The 20266-nt window shown below is 41.5% G+C and overlaps 1 pseudogene; it reads left to right on the top strand.

Annotated features, from left to right (window-relative positions):
• Positions 1–8378: 8378 nt before the first annotated feature.
• LOC129463507 (very-long-chain 3-oxoacyl-CoA reductase-like) lies at positions 8379–10651 on the top strand (annotated as a pseudogene).
• The last annotated feature ends 9615 nt before the right edge of the window (positions 10652–20266 follow it).

Raw genomic sequence — 20266 nt, 5'->3', positions numbered from 1 at the left:
TGTGTTGAAACATGTAAGGTGCTTAAAATACAATCATAAACTCAGCACTACAAGAAAATATTAGTTTAAAGCAGAAAAACTTTAATTCAAAACTTTTTTTTTTTTTTTTTTTGAGACGGAGTTTCGCTCTTGTTGCCCAGGCTAGAGTGCAATGGCTGGGATTACAGGCGTGCGCCACCATGCCTGGCTAATTTTGTATTTTTAGTAAAGACGGGGTTTCTCCATGTTAGTCGTGCTGGTCTCGAACTCCCAACCTCAGGTGATCTGCCCTCCTCGGCCTCCCAAAGTGCTGGGATTACAGGCGTGAGCCACCGTGCCTTGCCTCAAAACTTTTTTTTTTTTTTTTTTTTTTTGAGCGGAGTCTCGCTCTGTCGCGCAGGCTGGAGTGCAGTGGCGCAATCTCGGCTCACTGCAAGCTCCGCCTCCCGGGTTCGCGCCATTCTCCTGCCTCAGCCTCTCCAAGTAGCTGGGACTACAGGCGCCCGCCACCACGCCCGGCTAAATTTTTTGTATTTTTAGTAGAGACGGGGTTTCACCGTGGTCTCGATCTCCTGACCTCGTGATCCGCCCGCCTCGGCCTCCCAAAGTGCTGGGATTACAAGCGTGAGCCACCGCACCTGGCCCTTTTTTTTTTTTTTGAGACGGAGTCTCGCTCTGTCGCCCAGGATGGAGTGCAGTGGTGGATCTTGGCTCACTGCAAGCTCCGCCTCCCGGGTTCACACCATTCTCCTGCCTCAGCCTCCCGAGTAGCTGGGACTACAGGCGCCTGCCACCACGCCCGGCCAATTTTTTTTTTTTTTTTTGTATTTTTAATAGAGACGGGATTTCACCATGTTAGCCAGAATGGTCTACATCTCCTGATCTCGTGATCTGCCCGCCTCCGCCTCCTAAAGTGCTGGGATTATAGGCATGAGCCACCGCGCCCTGCCTCAAAACTTTCTTATAGTTGTTCCCTGAGTGACTTTTTCTTGCTTTTATGACACAAAAATATTACTTTTTAGTATGCTTATAAAAATAATACCTGTGCATTGAAAAAAAATTATACTACACAAAAATATGAAGAATGTGGCTCACGCCTGTAATCCCAGCACTTTGGGAGGCCGAGGCAGGCTGATCACAAGGTCAGGAGATCGAGACCATCCTGGCTAACACAGTGAAACCCCATCTCTACAAAAAATAGAAAAAATTAGCTGGGCGTGGTGGCGGGTGTCTGTAGTCCCAGCTACTCGGGAGGCTGAGGCAGGAGAATGGCGTGAACCTGGGAGGCGGAGCTTGCAGTGAGCCAAGATCGTGCCACTGCACTCCAGCCTGGGCAACAGAGCGAGACTCCGTCTCAAAAATAAATAAATAAATAAAAACAAATACGAAGTTCAAATTCCCATCACCTTGGAAAACAATGGTTAATGATTTGTTGACCATCTTTGTATAATTCATTTTATGCATACATACACACATATCCATATTATTTAACAAAAACGGAATCATATCATACATGCTACTTTCATCCTGTGTGCTTTAAAAAAAAATTGTGGTGTTTTTCTCTTAATTTCCCATCCCCACCCTTCCCTCGGGTAACCAATGTTAATAACATGTTGTATAGTCTTCTCCAGGCTCATATATAGGGAAACCTATACACACACATATATGCAGCTCATATTACAGTTTCTTCAGTTGTCTTAATAATGTCCTATATGGTTAATTTTTCCCAATTCAGGATCCAGTCCATCACACTTCGTTGTTAAACCTTTTATATCTCCTTTCACATGGGACAGTCCTACCTCCTTTCTTTGAGCTTCTTGATCTTGGCATTTTGGAAGAGTGGAGTCCTTTATTTTGTAGAATATCTCTCGATTGGGTTTGTCTGATGTTTCTTCACAATCAAATTCAGGAGAGGGCGTACACCAGGTTTCAGCTGTCCAACGCAGGCCGTGGTGGCCTCCCTGAGGCCAAGACACTACCCTGGGGCTGCACTGATAAAACTACAAGATACCTGCTCCAGCCTGGCCTGCTCTTCCTGGGCCTCAGCTCCTCACACAATGATGACAGCACTTTTGAAGAATCACACCTATGCTGTTTCCAGCTGCTGGTGCTGCTGAAGTCTAGAGAGTGTGCCTCCAGCCCAGGCCAAAATTGACCCAAAATTCAGACATTTTTAAATTGAGAAACAAAATAAGATGCACTCCGTTTTAAAGAAGCAGAAATTATGAAGAGATACAAAGTCACCAAAACAATTGTGTTGATTAATTGTAAAATGTGCCACAGAACAGTAGACATGATGGTAAAAGGAGAAGCTTCCTTGAGCAATGAGAAACAATTTTACTATCCTAAGATCAGGCCCAGCAGGGAAAACACAGGGTGAGCCTCTGAGTTCTGCAGGTCTGGCTCCAAAGGCCAGAGCCCAGCACTGATTTTCCTAACACCTACATCTGGACAGTCAGCAGTTATTTACTCTTCAAAGGACACGAGCAAAACAAAAAAAAATGCTTCTCTCTACTAACAATGTTGCTTAATCAGAAAGAATCTAAATTGGATTTCAAAAGTTTCTGGTCTTCTCTGTAAAGAATGGATTTTGAGAAATGTCTATTGCAATTTCTAAACTAAAGCCAGTCAAAAAAACAATTCGTTTCACGTTTATTTATTTTCCAAATACATGGAAACCAGATCCAAGCACAAACTTTTCTGGGCGTCCTTTGTGTGTGTGTTTTTAAGAGATATGGTCTCACTCTGTTGCTCATGCTGGAGTGCAGTGGCATTATCATAACTCACTGTAACCTCAAATTCCAGGGCTTGAGCAATCTCCAACCTCAGCCTCCCAAGTAGCTGGGACTACAGGTGCATGCCACCACATCCAGCTAATTACTATTATTTTTTTGTAGAGATGGGGGTCTCACTATGTTGACCAGGCTGTTCTCAAACTCCTGGCCTCAAGTGAATTTTTCATCTTGGCATCCTTATTAGCATTTCTGTGGAATTAAAAACCTCATTGGAACGAACAACTGAAATCACCTACCTCAAAGGTTGTTTGTGAGATTTCAAAAATATATATGAAAGTGCCTTGTGAATAGTCAATTCATATGCAGGTGTTAAATGTATTGATTTTCCTTTTTCTCACTTAGCAATTTTCACTATTTAATATTGTTTTCTTCCTAAAAGTAATTGAGATATCTATGAGAGTGTCTACTTACTCACAAGGATTTCTTTAGGGTGCCAATAGCCTGATTGCTACATTCAGGGGAAAAAATGTGTGTGTCTTTGTTTTCCTATGAACATCTGGATAACTTTACATTAATAAAATCTGAGGATTATTTCAGTTTGTGTATAAAAATATTAAGATTATTCCTGATTATAGATAATTCAGTAAGATAAAGAGTGCAAATACATTTTCTAGAACTTCTCATTTTTATAACTTTCTGTTGTTCCTACAATATTTCACCTTAAGAGACATTTTAATTCTAATACAGACTCATTTCTGGGTTTAAAATTATTTCAAAACATAAATAACATAGTAACTTATACTTTATCTTACATCTTTTCTGGGATGACACAGATATACTTTTTTTCCTAATAAGCTAGGACTTTTCTCCACCTTTTTATTTAGCTCATTTGGATGCCTTGGGGACAGAAATCAGGTTATGCATTTTTGATAGGAGGACCAATGCAGTAATGCTGTGTCTTTCTCAGTACCATATCAAAAGGCACATGATGCTGGTGGTCCCAATATTAATGATGTTCGTTTTGATCATTAGGGTAAGGTGGTTCCACCAGGTTTTTCCAATATAAAGTTCTATTTTTCCATTGTAATTAACAGTTGCAAAGATAGTGGCTGGGTGCAGTGGCTCATGCCTGTAATCCTAGCATTTTAGGAGGCTTAGGTGGGCGGGTCACTTGAGCTCAGGAGTTTGAGACCAGCCTGGGCAACATGGCAAAACCTCGTATCTACAAAAAAAATAGAAAAATTAGCTAGGCATGGTGGTGCGTGCCTGTGATCCCAGCTACTCAGGAGGCTTAGCGGGAAGGATGCTTGAGCCCAGGAGGCAGAGGTTGCAGTGAGCTGTGATCACGCCACTGCACTCCAGCCTGGGTGACAGAGCAAGACACCATCTCAGAATAATAATAATAATTACAAAGATAGAGACTGTGTAAATATCTTGTTCTTCATCAAACTTTCACCCAATAGTTTCTAATTTTTTCCCTTCCTTTCTTCTTCCTTCCCTCCCTCTCCCCTTCCCCCCGCCCCCCCCCCACCGCGCCCCTTTTCTTCTCTCCTTCTCTCTTTCTTGGCATTTTATGGCAAGGAAGCACTTTCCCTTCTCCCCATTTATGTACCATTCATGCTATACAAACTTTCTTGGCATTTTATGGCAAGGAAGCACTTTCCCTTCTCCCCATTTATGTACCATTCGTGCTATACAAATGCCATTGATCATTATTCCTGTATTTTCTCTGAAACTGATTATAAAAAGTAATGTCCAGCTACTCTTTTGTTTTTGACACTTTGAAGAAATGAAGATCAATTGATTTGATTTGTTTATAAGCAAGCACACTGCAATTTACAAAGATCTCCTTAAGGTTTTATAAAATTATCTCCCAGTTTGTACATTTATATGATATTTATATCAGCATGGCCTTCCAGATACTTATTTTATTCAATGGGTTATAATCTATTCTTACTGATAGTTATTTTGATATTCAAATTATTCTAGAGGTGGCTGGAATGAGCTCCTTAAGCTAACCCCTATGTAGTTTTTTTTTCTTTTTTTTTTTTTTTTTTGAGATGGAGGCTCACTCTGTCGCCCAGGCTGGAGTGCAGTGGGGAGATCTCAGCTCACTGCAACCTCTGCCTCCCGGATTCAAGCGATTCTTGTGCCTCAGCCTCCTGAGTAGCTAGGACTACATGCACCTACCACCATGCCCGACTAATTTTTCTATTTTTAGTAGAGACAGGGCTTTACCATGGTGGCCAGATTGGTCTCAAACTCCTGACCTCAGGTGATCCGCCCACCTCAGCCTCCCAAAGTGCTGGGATTCCAGGTGTGAGCCATAGCGCCCGGCCGCCCCTATTGAATTTGACATTCATTGAATGGTTGCCTCTCTTCTATCTGATTTAGTCAAATGTTCCAGCCTCATCATGTACTTTGTCTTTCCAGCTCTGCAATCTGTCATTTCTCCAAGGGGCCTTAAATTCCTTTTAGTGGAAAATATATATGTGTTTGTTCATCTCTGTTTCTATCTTTAAAAAAACATAGACACATATATGTATAGAAGTTTACTTTCTTCAATGTTAAAAGACTGTGTGTTCAAGCTGATAACCTGTAATTCCAATTTAAAACTGCATCTATATTCCATGCTTCCCACTTTTCACATCTGTAGCTTCTTCCTCCCATGATCCTCAATACATTTACTCATATCCTCAAGCCTAGAACACAAAAATGTTTCAGAATTGCTAGTCCATGCCACCACAAAAAAAGCAGACCAGCAAATAGCATTAAATACTTATTTTACAGCGCTTCCTTTTTCTATGTTGAACAATGAAAAAAGCAAAATAGTAGATCTGTTGTGGTTTCCATTGTTATGGTTTCTTTCTAATTTCATCTTGAGGTCTCTAGAGAGTGACGCAGGGCAGGCAAGCCCCAAAGTGTAGCATGGCCTGCTGGGTTCTTGGCTTTGCCCAGGAAAGAATTCAAGGACCTGCCACAGGTAGAAGGAAACAGCTTTACTGAAGCATCAATGTTGCAGCTCTGCAATGACTCCTGCAGACAGGGCCACCCCAAAGGCAGACAGCAGCAGCTCTGGGCAGGTCTGCAATCATATTTATGCCCACTTTTAATTACACGCAGATTAAAGGGCAGTCTATGCAGAAATTTCTAGGGAAGGAGCCGCAACTTTTGGGTCATTGCGTCATTGCCATAAAAAGGGGCAGTAACGACCAGATGTTGCCATGACAACAGTAAAGTGACATGGCATACTGGCAGGCATGTCTGATTGAAAGCTGATTTTGCTCCCTCTTTTATGCATTTATTTATTTATGAGATAGAGCCTCGCTGTATCGCCCCGGGCTGGAGTGCAGTGGCACGATCTTGGCTCACTGCAACCTCCACCTCCCGGGTTCAAGTGATTCTCCTGCCTCAGCCTCCGGAGTAGCTGGGATTACAGGCTCCCGCCACCACGCCAGGCTAATTTTTGTATTTTTATTAGAGACAGGGTTTCGCCATGTTGGCCAGGCTGGTCTCAAACTCCTGACCTCAGGTGATCCACTCGCCTCAGCCTCCCAAAGTGCTGGGATTACAGGCGTGAGACAATGCGTCTGGCTGTCCCCTGCTTTTAGCTAGTCCTCAGTCTGGTTTGGTGTCTAAGCCCCACCTCTAAAGCCAAGTCCCATCTCAAGAGTGCCCATAGGGCAAGATAACCCCTCTCTAGGAGAACTCTAACTGAGGGAAAAGTTAGATTCCTGTGTATCAGTCAGGTGAGATGTGATGAGGAAATAAAACCAAAATGCATGAAACCAAAGAAATGTATTACTCATAGGTCCCAGAGAGGTGAAGGGTGCCTGCAGGAGGCCGATGGGGAGTCTGGAGGCTTCGAGGAGTTCACCCAGTGGGTGGGTCGGGGATGGGGAGGGACTTCTGGGACTAAGTCTTCATTAAGGTCCGTGGGCACTATCTCCTAGGCTTGTGGACTGGATAGTTTAAGGAAAATACAGATTGGAGAACTTGGTTACCTGACTCTGGTATTGATGATTCGGTTTTACAGTGGTAGCGGCTGTGGGGTGTATGGGGTTTTGAGTTAGTAGGATGAAAAGCAAGTGGGCTATAGCAAAAACAACCAGGCAGCTGGGGGAAGTTTTAACTAGGGCAAAGGTGATGGGCCATGACTTGGTTGTAAACAACTTATGTTGGGCCTAAAAATGGATGCCAAGGCAGCAACTATATTAAACAAATTTATGACGACATTTTTGCATATTCCCAGTCTTAGAAGGAAAGCATCAGAAATTTCATCATTAAGTATAATGTTACCTTTAGGATCTCTCTAGATGCCCTTTATCAGGTTGAGAAAATTTTCTTCTATTTCTGGTTTGCTGAGAGTTTTTATATGTTGGGGTGTTGAATTTTGTCATATGTTCTTCCTGCACTTATTGACAATAGTTTTCTTCTTTATTTTACTAATATGATAGATTACATTGCTTAATAATTGGATGCTAAAAAAAACCTTTAGGGCCAGGTGTGGTGGCTCACGCCTGTAATCCCAGCACTTCAGGAGGCAGAGGCTGGTGGATCACCTGAGGTCAGGTGTTCGAGACCAGCCTGACCAACATGGCGAAACCCCGTCTCAACTAAAAATACAAAAATTAGCCAAGCGTGGTGGTGCGTGCCTGTAATCCCAGCTACTCAGGAGGCTAAGACAGGAGAATTGCTTGAATCCAGGAGGCGGAGGTTGCAGTGAGCAGAGATCATGCCACTGCAATCCAGCCTGGTGACAGAGACAGTCCCTCTCAAAAAATAAATAAATAAACCTTTACATTTCTGAGAAAACCCTCACTTGATCAACATATATTGTCCTTTTCATATATTGCTGGATTTGAATTGCTAACATTGTATGAAAAAAAAACATTTACGTTCATGAAGGTAACCAGTTAATGATATCTTTATTCTTTTTATTGCTATGTCTTTGTCAGGTATTGGCTTCAGGATTCTCCTGCCTCATGACATGGGGTGGAAATGGTTTTTGAAATGGTTTTTGTAAAATTGATACTTCTTTTTAAGTGTTTGGTAAAGTTCACCAGTCAATTCATTTGCTTCTGGAATTGTATTTGAGAAGAGGTTGATGAAAGAAAATTCAATTTATTTAAAAGATATAGAACTATTCTTATTTTCTCTTTCATCTGGGTCTGTTTTGGTAAGCTATGTTTTTCAAGGAATTTTTCTATTTAGTTTAAGTTGTTTTTAGTCTGTTATTTATTTAATGTCTGAATGATCAATTTTTTTCAATCACTCTTGCTGGAGTTAATCCATTTCATTAATTTTTTTTTTCAGAAAAACAACTTTTTGCTTTGTTAGTTTAAGCTACTGTTTGTTTTCTATTTTATTTATACCTTTTATCTTTATAAGTACTTCCGGTCTATTTTCTTTGGGTTTAATTTGCTCATCTCATTCTAGATTCTTAAGATAAAAACTTAGATTAATTTTAAACTTTTTTCTTTTCTAATACAAGTATTTAAAACTATAAATTTTCCTGTAAGGACCACCTTACCTGCATCCCACACATTTTCATATGTTGTATCTTTATTATCAGAATTTAAAGTATTTTCTAATTTTCTTCTTGGATTTCTTCTCATGAGTTTTGCTTTTATCCATGGTTTATTTAGAAGTAAGTTGTTTAGATTCACGAAGGTAGTGAGGCCTGGTGGAAAGCCATGGAGAGCGCTCTCCCCACCGCCAGCTTCCTGTACTGGGTGGGCACGGGCACCGTGGCCAACCTAGCCCTGCGAATCTGTTACTCGCTCTTCACCTCTGGGTCTGGGGAGTGGGGAATGAGTTGGAGGTCGGCCCAGGGCTTGGGGAATGGGCAGTTGTCACAGGTAGTACTGATGCAATTGAAAAATCACATGCAGAAGAGTTAGCAAAGCGTAGAATGATGGTTGTCCTTATCAGCAGATTACAGGATAAACTTGACCAGGTTTCTAGGGAAATAAAAGAAAAATTCAAAGTGGAGGCAAGAACCATTGCTGTTGACTTTGCATCAGAAGATATTTATGATAAAATTAAAACAGGCTTGGCTGGTCTTGAAATCGGCGTCTTAGTGAACAACGTGGGAATGTCATATGAGGATCCCAAATACTTTTTGGACATTCCTGACTTGGACAATATGATCAAGAAAATGATAAATATTAATATTCTTTCTGTTTGTAAGATGACACAATTGGTGCACCTGGCATGATGGAAAGATCTAAAGGGGCGAATCTGAACCTCTCAGCAGGCAGAGGCATGTTCCCTGTCCCACTGTTGACCATCTGTTCTGCAACCAAGACTTTCATTGATTTCTTCTCTCAGTGCCTCCATGAGGAGTATAGGAGCAAGGGCATCTTTGTGCAGAGTGTCCTGCCATACTTTGTAGCTACAAAACTGGCTAAAATCCGAAAGCCAACTTTGGATGAGCCCTCTTTGGAGACATTTTGAAGTCTGCAATTAAAACAGTAGGCCTGCAATCCCAAACCAATGGATACCTGAGCCATGCTCTTAAGGGCTTGATAATCTCAATCCTGCCGTCTTGGATTTATTTTAAAATAACCATGGCTATGAAAAGTCTACACGGGATCACTATTTGAGGAAAAACAAGAAGAACTAAGCATTGTTAACTGCATTATAACTTGGCCAGATGCACCAGCCTATGCATGCTTACTGCAAGGCATCCTACTGGCCTTGAAAATCTGAAGTTGTCGTTTCAATAGTTATTAACAAGACTTAATGTTATCTTAATTAAGAGGAAAACAGAAATTGCTTTTAGGGGTTTCTGACATATATTCTGAATACTACCAGAGGTAATTTTGAAGTTTAATATAAATGCTCATTTCAAATGAATATAGAACTAATATTGTCAAGAACAGCTAATAGGAAGGAATACTATTATAGCAAATCACAGAATGAAAGACCCAAACATAAAACTCAGCAGTTTTATCTGCTCCAAAATGCCATTGATCATTATTCCTGTATTTTCTCTGAAACTGATTATAAAAAGTAATGTCCAGCTACTCTTTTGTTTTTGACAGTTTGAAGAAATGAAGATTAATTGATTTGATTTGTTTATAAGCAAGCACACTGTGATTTACAAAGATCTCTTTAAGGTTTTATAAAATTATGTCCCAGTTTGTACATTTATATGGAATCGTTCTTTATCAAGGGTAGCTAATGACATAAAAATAATTGTGAAATATGGAGTTATTTCTGACACATGAAACCCACTAAACTGTGCTTTTTTGTAATGCATATTTCTTCTCAGTATAAATGTATATAAATATCAAAGCTATATAGTATGATTTATAAAGATGAATGGGCCAAAGTGTACATTGAGACTGGCAGCCATCTATGGTACCACTGAAACCGTAACCCAGAAAACTGGCCTGCTTGGACATCCAGCGTTCTTCGTTTCTGCATTGAACCAATATTGCTCACACATGTGACACAGGCTAGTTCTATAGAAGTAATGACATCATAGACGTGGCATTATAACTTTTAAATTGATACTCTATAGGTAGGTACTAATATAATTAGTTTTAATGAAACATGCTGTAACCATGGTGTACAACAAAAATACATTTCTTTGGTGATTGAAATTAAGGCCATATTTACACTGACTTAATATAAGACTGACTTTTATCCTGCTTCATAACTTGTATGGGGAACTCAACAAGAAAGAATTCAATATTGTGAAATATGCAACAAGAAGATTGGTCTTTACCAAATCTGTGGTTCCTAAGCTCTGAGTTTTAAGCATCAGTAGATTTGTATTAAAAAAAAAAATTGGGGCCTCAGTTTCTGGCTTTTAATTTTGCCAGCTAAGGACATAAAAACAAAACAAATAACCACCTGCTATCAGCATCATTATGTAAAAGAAAATATATTTTAGCCCCTAAAATTAGGAAGAATATAATCTCAGAATAAAGGTTGTCATTTAAATGGAATAAATATAGCTTTATGAAAAAAAGAGTAAGTTGTTTAATTTCTACATATAGCTATTCATTTCTAACTTAATTATTTTGTGGTCAGAAAATCTGTAAGATTTTAATCCTTTTGTTTATTATTTAGTTTAGTTTAGTTATTTATTTATTTTTGAGACAGGGTCTCACTCTATTACCCAGACTGAAGTGCAGTGACATGATCACAGTTCACTGCAGCCTTAAATTCCTGTACTCGAGATCCTCCCACCTCTACCTTCAGAATAGCTGGGAATACAGGCACACACCACCATGCTTGGTGAATTTTTTTTTTTTTTTTTTTGTAGACATAAGGTCTCATTATGTTACCCAAACTGGTCTCAAATGCCTGGACTCAAGCGATCCGCCTGCCTTAGCCTCCCAGGTGCTGGGATTACAATCATAGCACCACTGCCTGGCCCATTCTTTTACGCTTACTAAAACTTGTTTCTCAGGCCAGGCGCGGTGGCTCACACTTGTAATCCCAGCACTTTGGGAGGCCGAGGCGGGCGGATCACGAGGTCAGGAGATCGAGACCACAGTGAAACCCTGTCTCTACTAAAAATACAAAAAATTAGCCGGGCGTGGTGGCGGGCGCCTGTAGTCCCAGCTACTCGGAGAGGCTGAGGCAGGAGAATGACGTGAACCCGGGAGGCGGAGCTTGCAGTGAGCCGAGATTGCGCCACTGCACTCCAGTCTGGGCGACAGAGCTAGACTCTGTCTCAAAAAAAAAAAAAAAAAAAAAACTTGTTTCTCTTCCTTGTGTTGAAGTCTCTTTTATCTGGTATTAATGTAGTCATCTCAGATTTTTTATATGTACTGTTTACATAGTATATCTTTTTCCATTATTTGATTTCGTTCCCTCTGATACTTTACACAGGGTAACCCTTTTAAACAGCATGTAGTTAGGTCTTGATTTTTAATAAATCTAGTCTGATAATCTGTTTTTAATGAGCATGCCTAGTACCTTTACATTTGATGTAATTATTGATATGATTTGATTTAGGCCTACCATTTTATTTGTTTTCTGTTAAATAAAACACAAAGAGTTATAAAGAATTAAAATGTAAGATCAAACTGTATAACTATATAACTGATCTTATATTTTGATTCTTTGTAACTCCTTTCCTGCCTTCTTTTAGTTTAATCAAAAATTTTAATTTCTCTACTGGCTTTCTAGCTGTACTTCTTTGCCTTATTTTTAAGTGACTATTCTGGAAATAGCCACTAAAATAACCACTAAAAATATGCATATTTATCATAATCACCTTGATCTTGGACATCCAGCCTCCAGAACTATAAGAAATATATGTCTGCTGTTTAAGCCACCCAGTATATGCTGTTTTGTTACAGCAGCCTGAAACGACTAAGACAATTCTTGTTCTGCACAACTTTCGGTAGTAAGCAATGATAATGAAGAAACCACAGTGGAAACAGCACCAAATGCTGATGAGGAGGTGAAACAACAGAACTCTCATCCAATACCTCCATCTAGGCAATTAGTACTGTGCAGAAGAAGACATGTCCAAGAGCTTTCATTCAAGCCCTGTTTTTAATAGTAAAAAAAAAAAAAAAACTAAAAACAACCTATATATCCATTATTAGGAGACTAGATAAAGAAATTGTGGACTATTCAGAAAATAGAATATTATATGAGAGTGAAATGAAATAATTAGAAATGTAAGAATAAACGGATTTCAGAAAAAAATGATGTTGAATGGAAAGAGAAATTTGCTGGAGTTTCCATGTATTATGATATCTTTTATATGAATTACAACAGGATACATTGTTTATAGTTAAATACATGTATTCTAAAATTCAGAAAAAATCAAAAGCGATGCTGAACACAAAATTCAGGATATTTGTTATATCTGCAAGGGAAGAAAGGAGGAAAGAATTAAAAAAGAATAAGGAGTTTAAACTGAATGTATAATATTTTACTTCTTGTGTTATATGTGGGTACAGGGGAGAGTATTATATTTTATTATTATCTAAAAGGGTTTTTTTGCTTTTTTTTTTTTTTTTTTGAGACGGAGTCTGGCTCTGTCACCCAGGCTGGAATGCAGTGGCGCAATCTCGGCTCACTGCAAGCTCCGCCTCCCGGGTTCATGCCATTCTCCTGCCTCAGCCTCTCCGAGTAGCTGGGACTACAGGCACCCACCACCACGCCCGGCTAATTTTTTTGTATTTTTACTAGAGACGGGGTTTCACCGTGGTCTCGATCTCCTGACCTGGTGATCCGCCCGCCTCGGCCTCCCAAAGTGCTGGGATTACAAGCGTGAGCCACCGCACCCGGCCAAGAGGGTTTTTTTTATTCCTATAATATTTCCAAATATTTTATTTTTAGAGACAGGGCTTCACTCTGTCCCTGAGGCTGGAATGTAGTAGCATGATCATAGCTCACAGCAGCCTCAAACTCCTAGGCTCAAGTGATTCTCCCACTTCAGCCTCCTGAGTTGATGGGACTTCAGGTGTACACCACCACGGCTGGCTAATTTGGTTACTTTTTGTAGAGACAGGGGTCTTGCTATGTTGCCCAGGCTGATCTCCAACTCCTGGCCTCAAGCTATCCTTCCATGTCAGCCTCCAAAATTGCTGGAATTACAGGCTTAAGCCACTGTGACTGGCCAGTATTTCCTAATTTTTTTGATGAATAAGATTACTTTTTAATTTCAAAAGTAATAAGATTGCTTTTTTTGTTTGTTTTTTAAGACACAGCCTCTGTCTTTTAAGACAGAGCTCCAGCCAGCTGTCTCCCAGGCTGGATTGCAGTGGCGCGATCTTGGCTCACTGTAACCTCCGTCCCTCAGGTTCAAGCAATTCTCCTGCCTCAACCTCCTGAGTAGCTGGGACTACAGGCGTGCACCACCACGCCCGGCTAATTTTTCTATTTTTAGTAGAGATGGGGGTTTCACCATGTTGGCCAGGCTGGTCTCGAACTCCTGACCTCAGGCAATTCACCTGCCTTAGCCTCCCAAAGTGCTGGGATTACAGGTATGAGCTGCCGCACCCAGCCAGTAATATTACTTTTTAATTTTAGTTATTTCTAAACCAATTTGTTTAGAAATAACTGAAAGAGTTTCCAAACAATATGTTTCCTTGGATAAAAATCTATCCTCCACAAACCACCAAATTTAAGGGCATTTCCCTTTGAACATGTCCTGTTCTCTAATTAGTGCAGCCCTTGTCCTCTGTTGCTGAGGGAGGTTGGCATCCACATCTACTGAGACATAGAACAGCAGTTTATTAGCAGCGTTGATCATTGAGGTTTAGGCAAAACATGGGAGCTGTCAAGCACAGGTTGGTAGGAACAACTGGAAAAGGTGAAATGCACGTCTAATTCACTGGAAAGGTGCAAATAGGGTGAAGCGCTAAGTTACACTAGGTGAATATTTTCAGGCCCCTGTGATGGTTCTGTCCACGCGTAAACTCATCACCACAAGAAAAACTTACCATGTTACTTGATCTCAATCAGCTCTTCGCTAAATATTTATTATCCTCCTGGCAAAAGGGAAAGTGCATAATAAAAATTCCATTTCTTAACTTAGGTGTTTTAACAGTGCCACAAATCTAGCTATCTAGGTTAACACAGATGTTCAGTGAGTTTGAGGCAAAGCTTTGAAAAATCTCTTTAGGATAAAAAATAAAAAGAGTATGGAAAGAAAGAACCAAGAAGAAAAGGAGACAAAGGGAGCCTAAATGATGTGAAAAATACAAGGTTTGAACCTTGAAAGTGTTGAGCACCTCAAGGGAATTAGGGTAACTTTGGTGAATTCCGTCCATCCACAGAATCCCACAAATGTGCTCTAGGCTGGGAGGGTGCAGGGACAAGTAAGAACCAGTCTTTGACATTAAGTGTATTGACAAAAATGTAACTAAGGGCGCCCCCACAGGGCGGAGTAGAACAATTACCACGATGATGGAGCACGCAGCAGAGCACAGGGTCGCAGGTTAAGGAATGGTTGCCTGTGGTCAGTTTCACAGGGGAAGTTGGCATTTCGTCTATACCACTCCTGAAATTCAACTCATCAAGCAACGGGATGACAAGAAAATTCCGAAACTAAGGATAAAAGATAACTATCATGGTATTATTTAAATACTTGAAAAAATGGCTTAAATGACCACGAATGAATTCCTTTTAAAAATATATGTGCTATGGGCCAGGCGCAATGGCTCACACCTGTAATCCCAGCACTTTGGGAGGCCGAGGCAGGCAGATCACGAGGTCAGGAGATCGAGACCATCCTGGTTAACCTGATGAAACCCCATCTCTACTAAAAATACAAAAAATTAGCCAGGCGTGGTGGCGGGCACCTGTAGTACCAGCTACTCAGGAGGCTGAGGCAGGAGAATGGCGTGAACCCAGGAGACAGTTCTTGCAGTGAGCGGAGATCATGCCACTGCACTCCAGCCTGGGCAACAGAGTGAGACTCTGTCTCAAAAAATATATATATATGTATACACACACACACACACATATATATACACACATACACACACACACATATATACACACATACACACACACACACATATATATATGCATGCTATGGCCAGAGACGGTGGCTCATGCCTGTAATCGCAGCACTTTGGGAGGCCAACATGGGAGAATTGCTTAAGCCCAGGTGTTCGAGACTAGCCTGGGCAACAGAGTGAGACTTCGTCTCTACAAAAGAAAAAAAATTAACTGGCTGTACTGGCATGCACCTGTGGTCCTAGCTACTCAGGAGGCTGAGGTGGGAGGATCACTCTAGCCCAAGAGGTCAAGGCTGCAGTGAGCTATGATCACACTACTGCACTCCAGCCTGGATGACAGAGTGAGACCCTGGGGGTGTGTGTGTGTGTGTGTGTGTAGACAAGGGCTGCACTAATTAGAGACCAGGATGTGTGTGTGTGTGTGTGTGTGTATATGCAAAGAAAAAATTTGTGTGTATATCTATATACACACACACACACACACACACACACACACACACTATGAGCTGAATTGTTCCCCCCATTCATGTGTTCAGTTCTACCCCCAGGGCCTCAGAAGGTGACTGTAATTGGAGGTAGGGTCTTTAAAGAGACTGGGCCCTAACCCACTATCTTAGACATACACAGAGGGAAGACCATGAAAAGACACAGAGAAGATGACCTTCTACAAGCCAAGAGCAAGACCTCAGAAGAAACTAACCCTGTTGACACCTTCATGTCAGCTTCTAGTCTCTAGACCTGTGAGACAATACATTTCTGTTGTTTAAGCCGGGGGTCTCCAACTCCCTGTCCGTGGCCTGTTAGGAACTGGGCCACACAGCAGGAGTTGAGTAGTGGGCAAGCAAGCAAAGCTTCATCTGTATTTATAGCCCTCTCCATCGCTCTCATTCCTGCCTGAGCTTCACCTCCTGTCAGATCAGCAGCAGCATTAGATTCTCATAGGAGTGCAAACCCTATTGTGAATTGCACATGTAAGGGATCTAGGTTGTGGGCCCTTATGAGAATCCAATGCCTGATGACCTGTCACTGTCTCCCATCACCCCCACATGGGACCATCTAGTTGCAGAAAAACAAGCTCAGGGCTTACATTGATTCTACATTATGGTGGGTTGTATAATTATTTCCTTATATATTACAATGTAATAATAATAGAAATAAAGTACACAATAAATGTAATGGCTTGAATCATCCCAAAACTATCTCCTCCCACCCCCACCCTGGTCTGTGGAAAAATTGTCTTCCACAAAACTGGTCCCTGTGCCAAAAAGGTTGGGGACCGCTATCTTCAGCCACCCAGGCTGCTGCACTTTGTTATGGCAGCCCTAGAAAACAAATACAATATGGTACACCTAAAATGATGATAATCCTGTATTGGCATATACATATATTCAAACCATATTATTGAATTTTTTCTTTTCTCTTTTTTTTTTTTTTGAGTTATATTCTCACCCTGTCACCCAGGCTGGAGTGTAGTGGTGCAATCTCAGCTCACTGCAACCTCTGCCTGCCAGGTTCAAGTGATTCTCCTGCCTCAGCCTCCTGAGTAGCTTGGATTACAGGTGTGCACCACCACGCCTGGCTAATTTCTGTATTTTTAGTACAGACGGGGTTTCACCAAGTTGGCCAGGCTGGCCTCGAACTCTCGACCCCAAGTGATTATTGAATTTTTAAAAATCAGGTTACCAAACATAGAATGATCTGATTTTTATGAAATGCAACTATATGCATATATATAGATAGATAGAAATGTTTATGTCTAGAATTTTGTGTGACATTTTTTACTTTTTTCATTAAACTTGTCTGCATTGGCCCATTATTGTAATAAGCATGTGAGTGGGTTGATTCTAGTGGGAATAAATATATAGAGCAAAGAAAAAATGTAGCTCAGGGCAGAACCTTGGGGAATGCTGACATTTGAGGGACAAAAGGTGGGAGGGGATGACAGCAACAAAGATGGATTAGTCAGAGAGGAGAAAAATCCAGAGTATAATTCCCAAGAAGCCAATAAACGACAGGGTTTCAAAAGGAAGGGCGCTGAACAGTTTAAACGCTCCAGCGAAGAGATCGGCTGCATGGAGGTCTGGCAGGAGAGTGCTGCGTTTGGAGGCTGTGAGGACGTGCTTCCTCCAAGAGAGTGGTCAAGTAGTAGGGAGGCCAATGTGCAAGGGTTTTTGGAAAGAATGGGGCATGAGGAAGGAGGGCAGGAAAGTCGTAAATAGTGAACAGAATTAGACCTTCAGGCATTGAAGCAGATTGTCATCTTCGTACTAGGAATAGCCAGAATACAAACTCGAGGATGTTGAGATGACAGTTACCCTAGAAACCCTACTGAGAGAGTGGTACCCTGGCAACGGGTACCAAGCTGCTCCATTGCACTGTACTGAAGATGTGCTGGGACTCATTCTAGTGTAGTGTGTCAAGTCGCCTGTAGTCTTTGCTGAGTGGGAAAGACGTTTCTGTAAACCCGCGGCCTTGGTGGTGAAATCACTTAGCAGCTTCTACATAACAACGAATTGACAGCAGCAACCAGCACAATTTGCTGTTAGAAAGTTTCCGTAATGTGACAAGAAAGCATTTATAAATTCATTTGGCTACTAGGGAAAATGCTCTCTCATCTAGTTTCTCTACCACTTAGCCAGGTTCCCTCAGGATGAGGACACAGTAAAAACTAAATACTGCAGACAAAGATTGAGAGGGAGGGGGAAGGTATGTGTTTAGAAAGTGTGCCAGGCACTGCTTGCTCTTCCTTTATCTTAGCCAGGGAGCCCTGGGATGGCATAGCATCAGTGTGTGTGTGTGTGTGTGTGTGTGTGTGTGTGTGTGTGTGATGGAGTCTTGCTCTGTCTCCTAGCCTGGAGTGCAGTGGCACGACCTCAGCTCACTGCAACCTCTGCCTCCCAGGTTCAAGCAATTTCCTGCCTCAGCCTCCCAAGTAGCTGGGATTACAGGCACCTGCCACCATGCCCAGCTAATTTTTGTATTTTTTTTTTCTAGTGGAGACGGCATGTCTTGAACTCCTGGCCTCAAGTGATCCACCCACCTCAGCCTCCCAGAGTGCTGGGATTACAGGCATGAGCCACCACACACGCCTGATCAGTATCAATATTTATATATATAGATGTGTATAGATCAATAGATAGAAGTATGTATGTTATGTGTATGTGTATGTATATATAAAAATTTACCCATGCACAGTATTTATTTGAGTATCGTGTGCTAAGCAGCATACTTCACAGTTTACTTGAGTTATTTAATCTTCACATAATCCCAATTAGGTAGGTACTATCATTATCCTCTTTTTATAAATGAGCAAAAATTTTTAGAAGTTGTGTGATATCCTCGAGATCACACAGCTACTTGCTTTAAAGTAATTTCCTGGGTACTACGGAAGGCACAAAGTAACTGTAGACATAACTCCCACTGAGGAACTTTCGTGATGGAAATACAAATTAGGCCCATATGGAGTTAACACTGCCTAAGAGCAGCACATAAAGGCTGAGTTAGAGGGGCCAGGCATTCACTCCCGGCTGGGGCAACCAGAAGATTTCTAAAAGGAGGTAGCTTTAAAATTTCACTTTGAAGGTTGGGAATTCCTTTTACCATAAGATCAGAACAATGTCTATTTATTTCTTTCCTTTCTTTTTCTTTCTTTCTTTCTTTTTTTTTTTTTTTTTTTTTTTGAGACTGAGTCTCGCTCTGTTACCCAGGCTAGAGTGCGGTGGCACAATCACTGCTCACTGCAGCCTCTACCTCCAGGGCTCAGATGATCCTCCCACCTCAGCGTCCTGAGTAGCTGGGACCACAGGTGCACACCACCATGCCCGGCTAATTTTTAAATTATTTGTGGAGACAGGCTGCAGGCTGGTCTTGTGCTGCTCAGGCTGGTCTTGAACTCCTGGGCTTAAGCTGTCCTCCCATCTTGGCCTCCCAAAGTGCTGAGATTACAGGCATGAGCCACCGCACCAGGCCCAACATCTATTTTGTCTACCTTTCTTTATGTTACCTCAGCTCTTTTCAAGCTGTCCCTAAATACGAATACGTCGCTAGGTACATCAGTAGAACCACCATCTTTTTATTCCTGGCGTCTTTTATTTCCTTCGGGATATGGATGTTTCTTAGCAATAGTACACAGAGCAGGGGACATCCCCAGGTTTCAAAGCATGCTTCAATCGCTCGACAGCTCTGGCATGGAGAACCTGGCTACAGGGACTTCATTAAAGGACAATAGCCACTCTCCCTTGCACAGTTGTTTCTGAATGCCATGTGGACCAACTTTTAGCAGAGGCATCAAAGGCATGGTCTTAGGCAATCAGAATTTACCTTGGAGGCATTTCTGAACACAGCTCTGTCCCGTGATGGAGATGTTATTTGAATTTACCTTCAATTGAAGTGTATTAAATAAAATTCTAAAACTCTTTGTCTCTTTAAGGTTGAGAACTGAGGGATTGAGGGTTCAACTTCAGATCCGTGAGCGGGCAGTCCAGGCCCTGATTTGTCTGAGCATCCGGGGGAAGCCCCCTCGGACCTGGCTTTCTCCAGCACTCCCCGCACCCACAGCTGGCCCTGCTTCCTCTAACTCTCCCTCCAGTGGGCTGAGTTGCTCCACCCGAAGCAGAAAGTAATTCTCAAAATAAATTAGTTTTTAAAATATTAAAAACACTTTTCACATTGCTCATAAGTAAATGTCTGTATTTCCATAATCTGAATGATTCCATCATCAGAAGGGAGGAGACATGTTTTTATAAAGATTCACTAAGCAAGGAGAAATTTCTGGATACCAGTAGTAAACAAGTCAAATATATTGGGAAAAATTGGATCCATTTATTCTTATCAAAGCCAAATTGTTTCTTAAAAGTCATGGTAGGTTGGGTGCGGTGGCTCACGCCTGTAATCCCAGCACTTTGGGAGGCCGAGATGGGCAGATCACCTGACGTCAGGAGTTTGAGACCCACCTGGCCAACATGGCTAAACCCCATCTCTACTAAAAATACAAAAATTAGCCGGGCATGGTGGCGTGTGTCTGTAGTTGCAGCTACTCGAGAGGCTGAGGCAGGAGAACCACTTGAACCCAGGAGGTGGAGGTTGCAGTGAGCCGAGATTGAG

The sequence above is a fragment of the Symphalangus syndactylus genome, chromosome 2, assembly GCF_028878055.3.
Source record: "Symphalangus syndactylus isolate Jambi chromosome 2, NHGRI_mSymSyn1-v2.1_pri, whole genome shotgun sequence".
Lineage (NCBI taxonomy): Eukaryota > Metazoa > Chordata > Mammalia > Primates > Hylobatidae > Symphalangus > Symphalangus syndactylus.
Note: the sequence above shows the minus strand (reverse complement) of the source record. Positions and strands in the feature narration are given on the sequence as shown.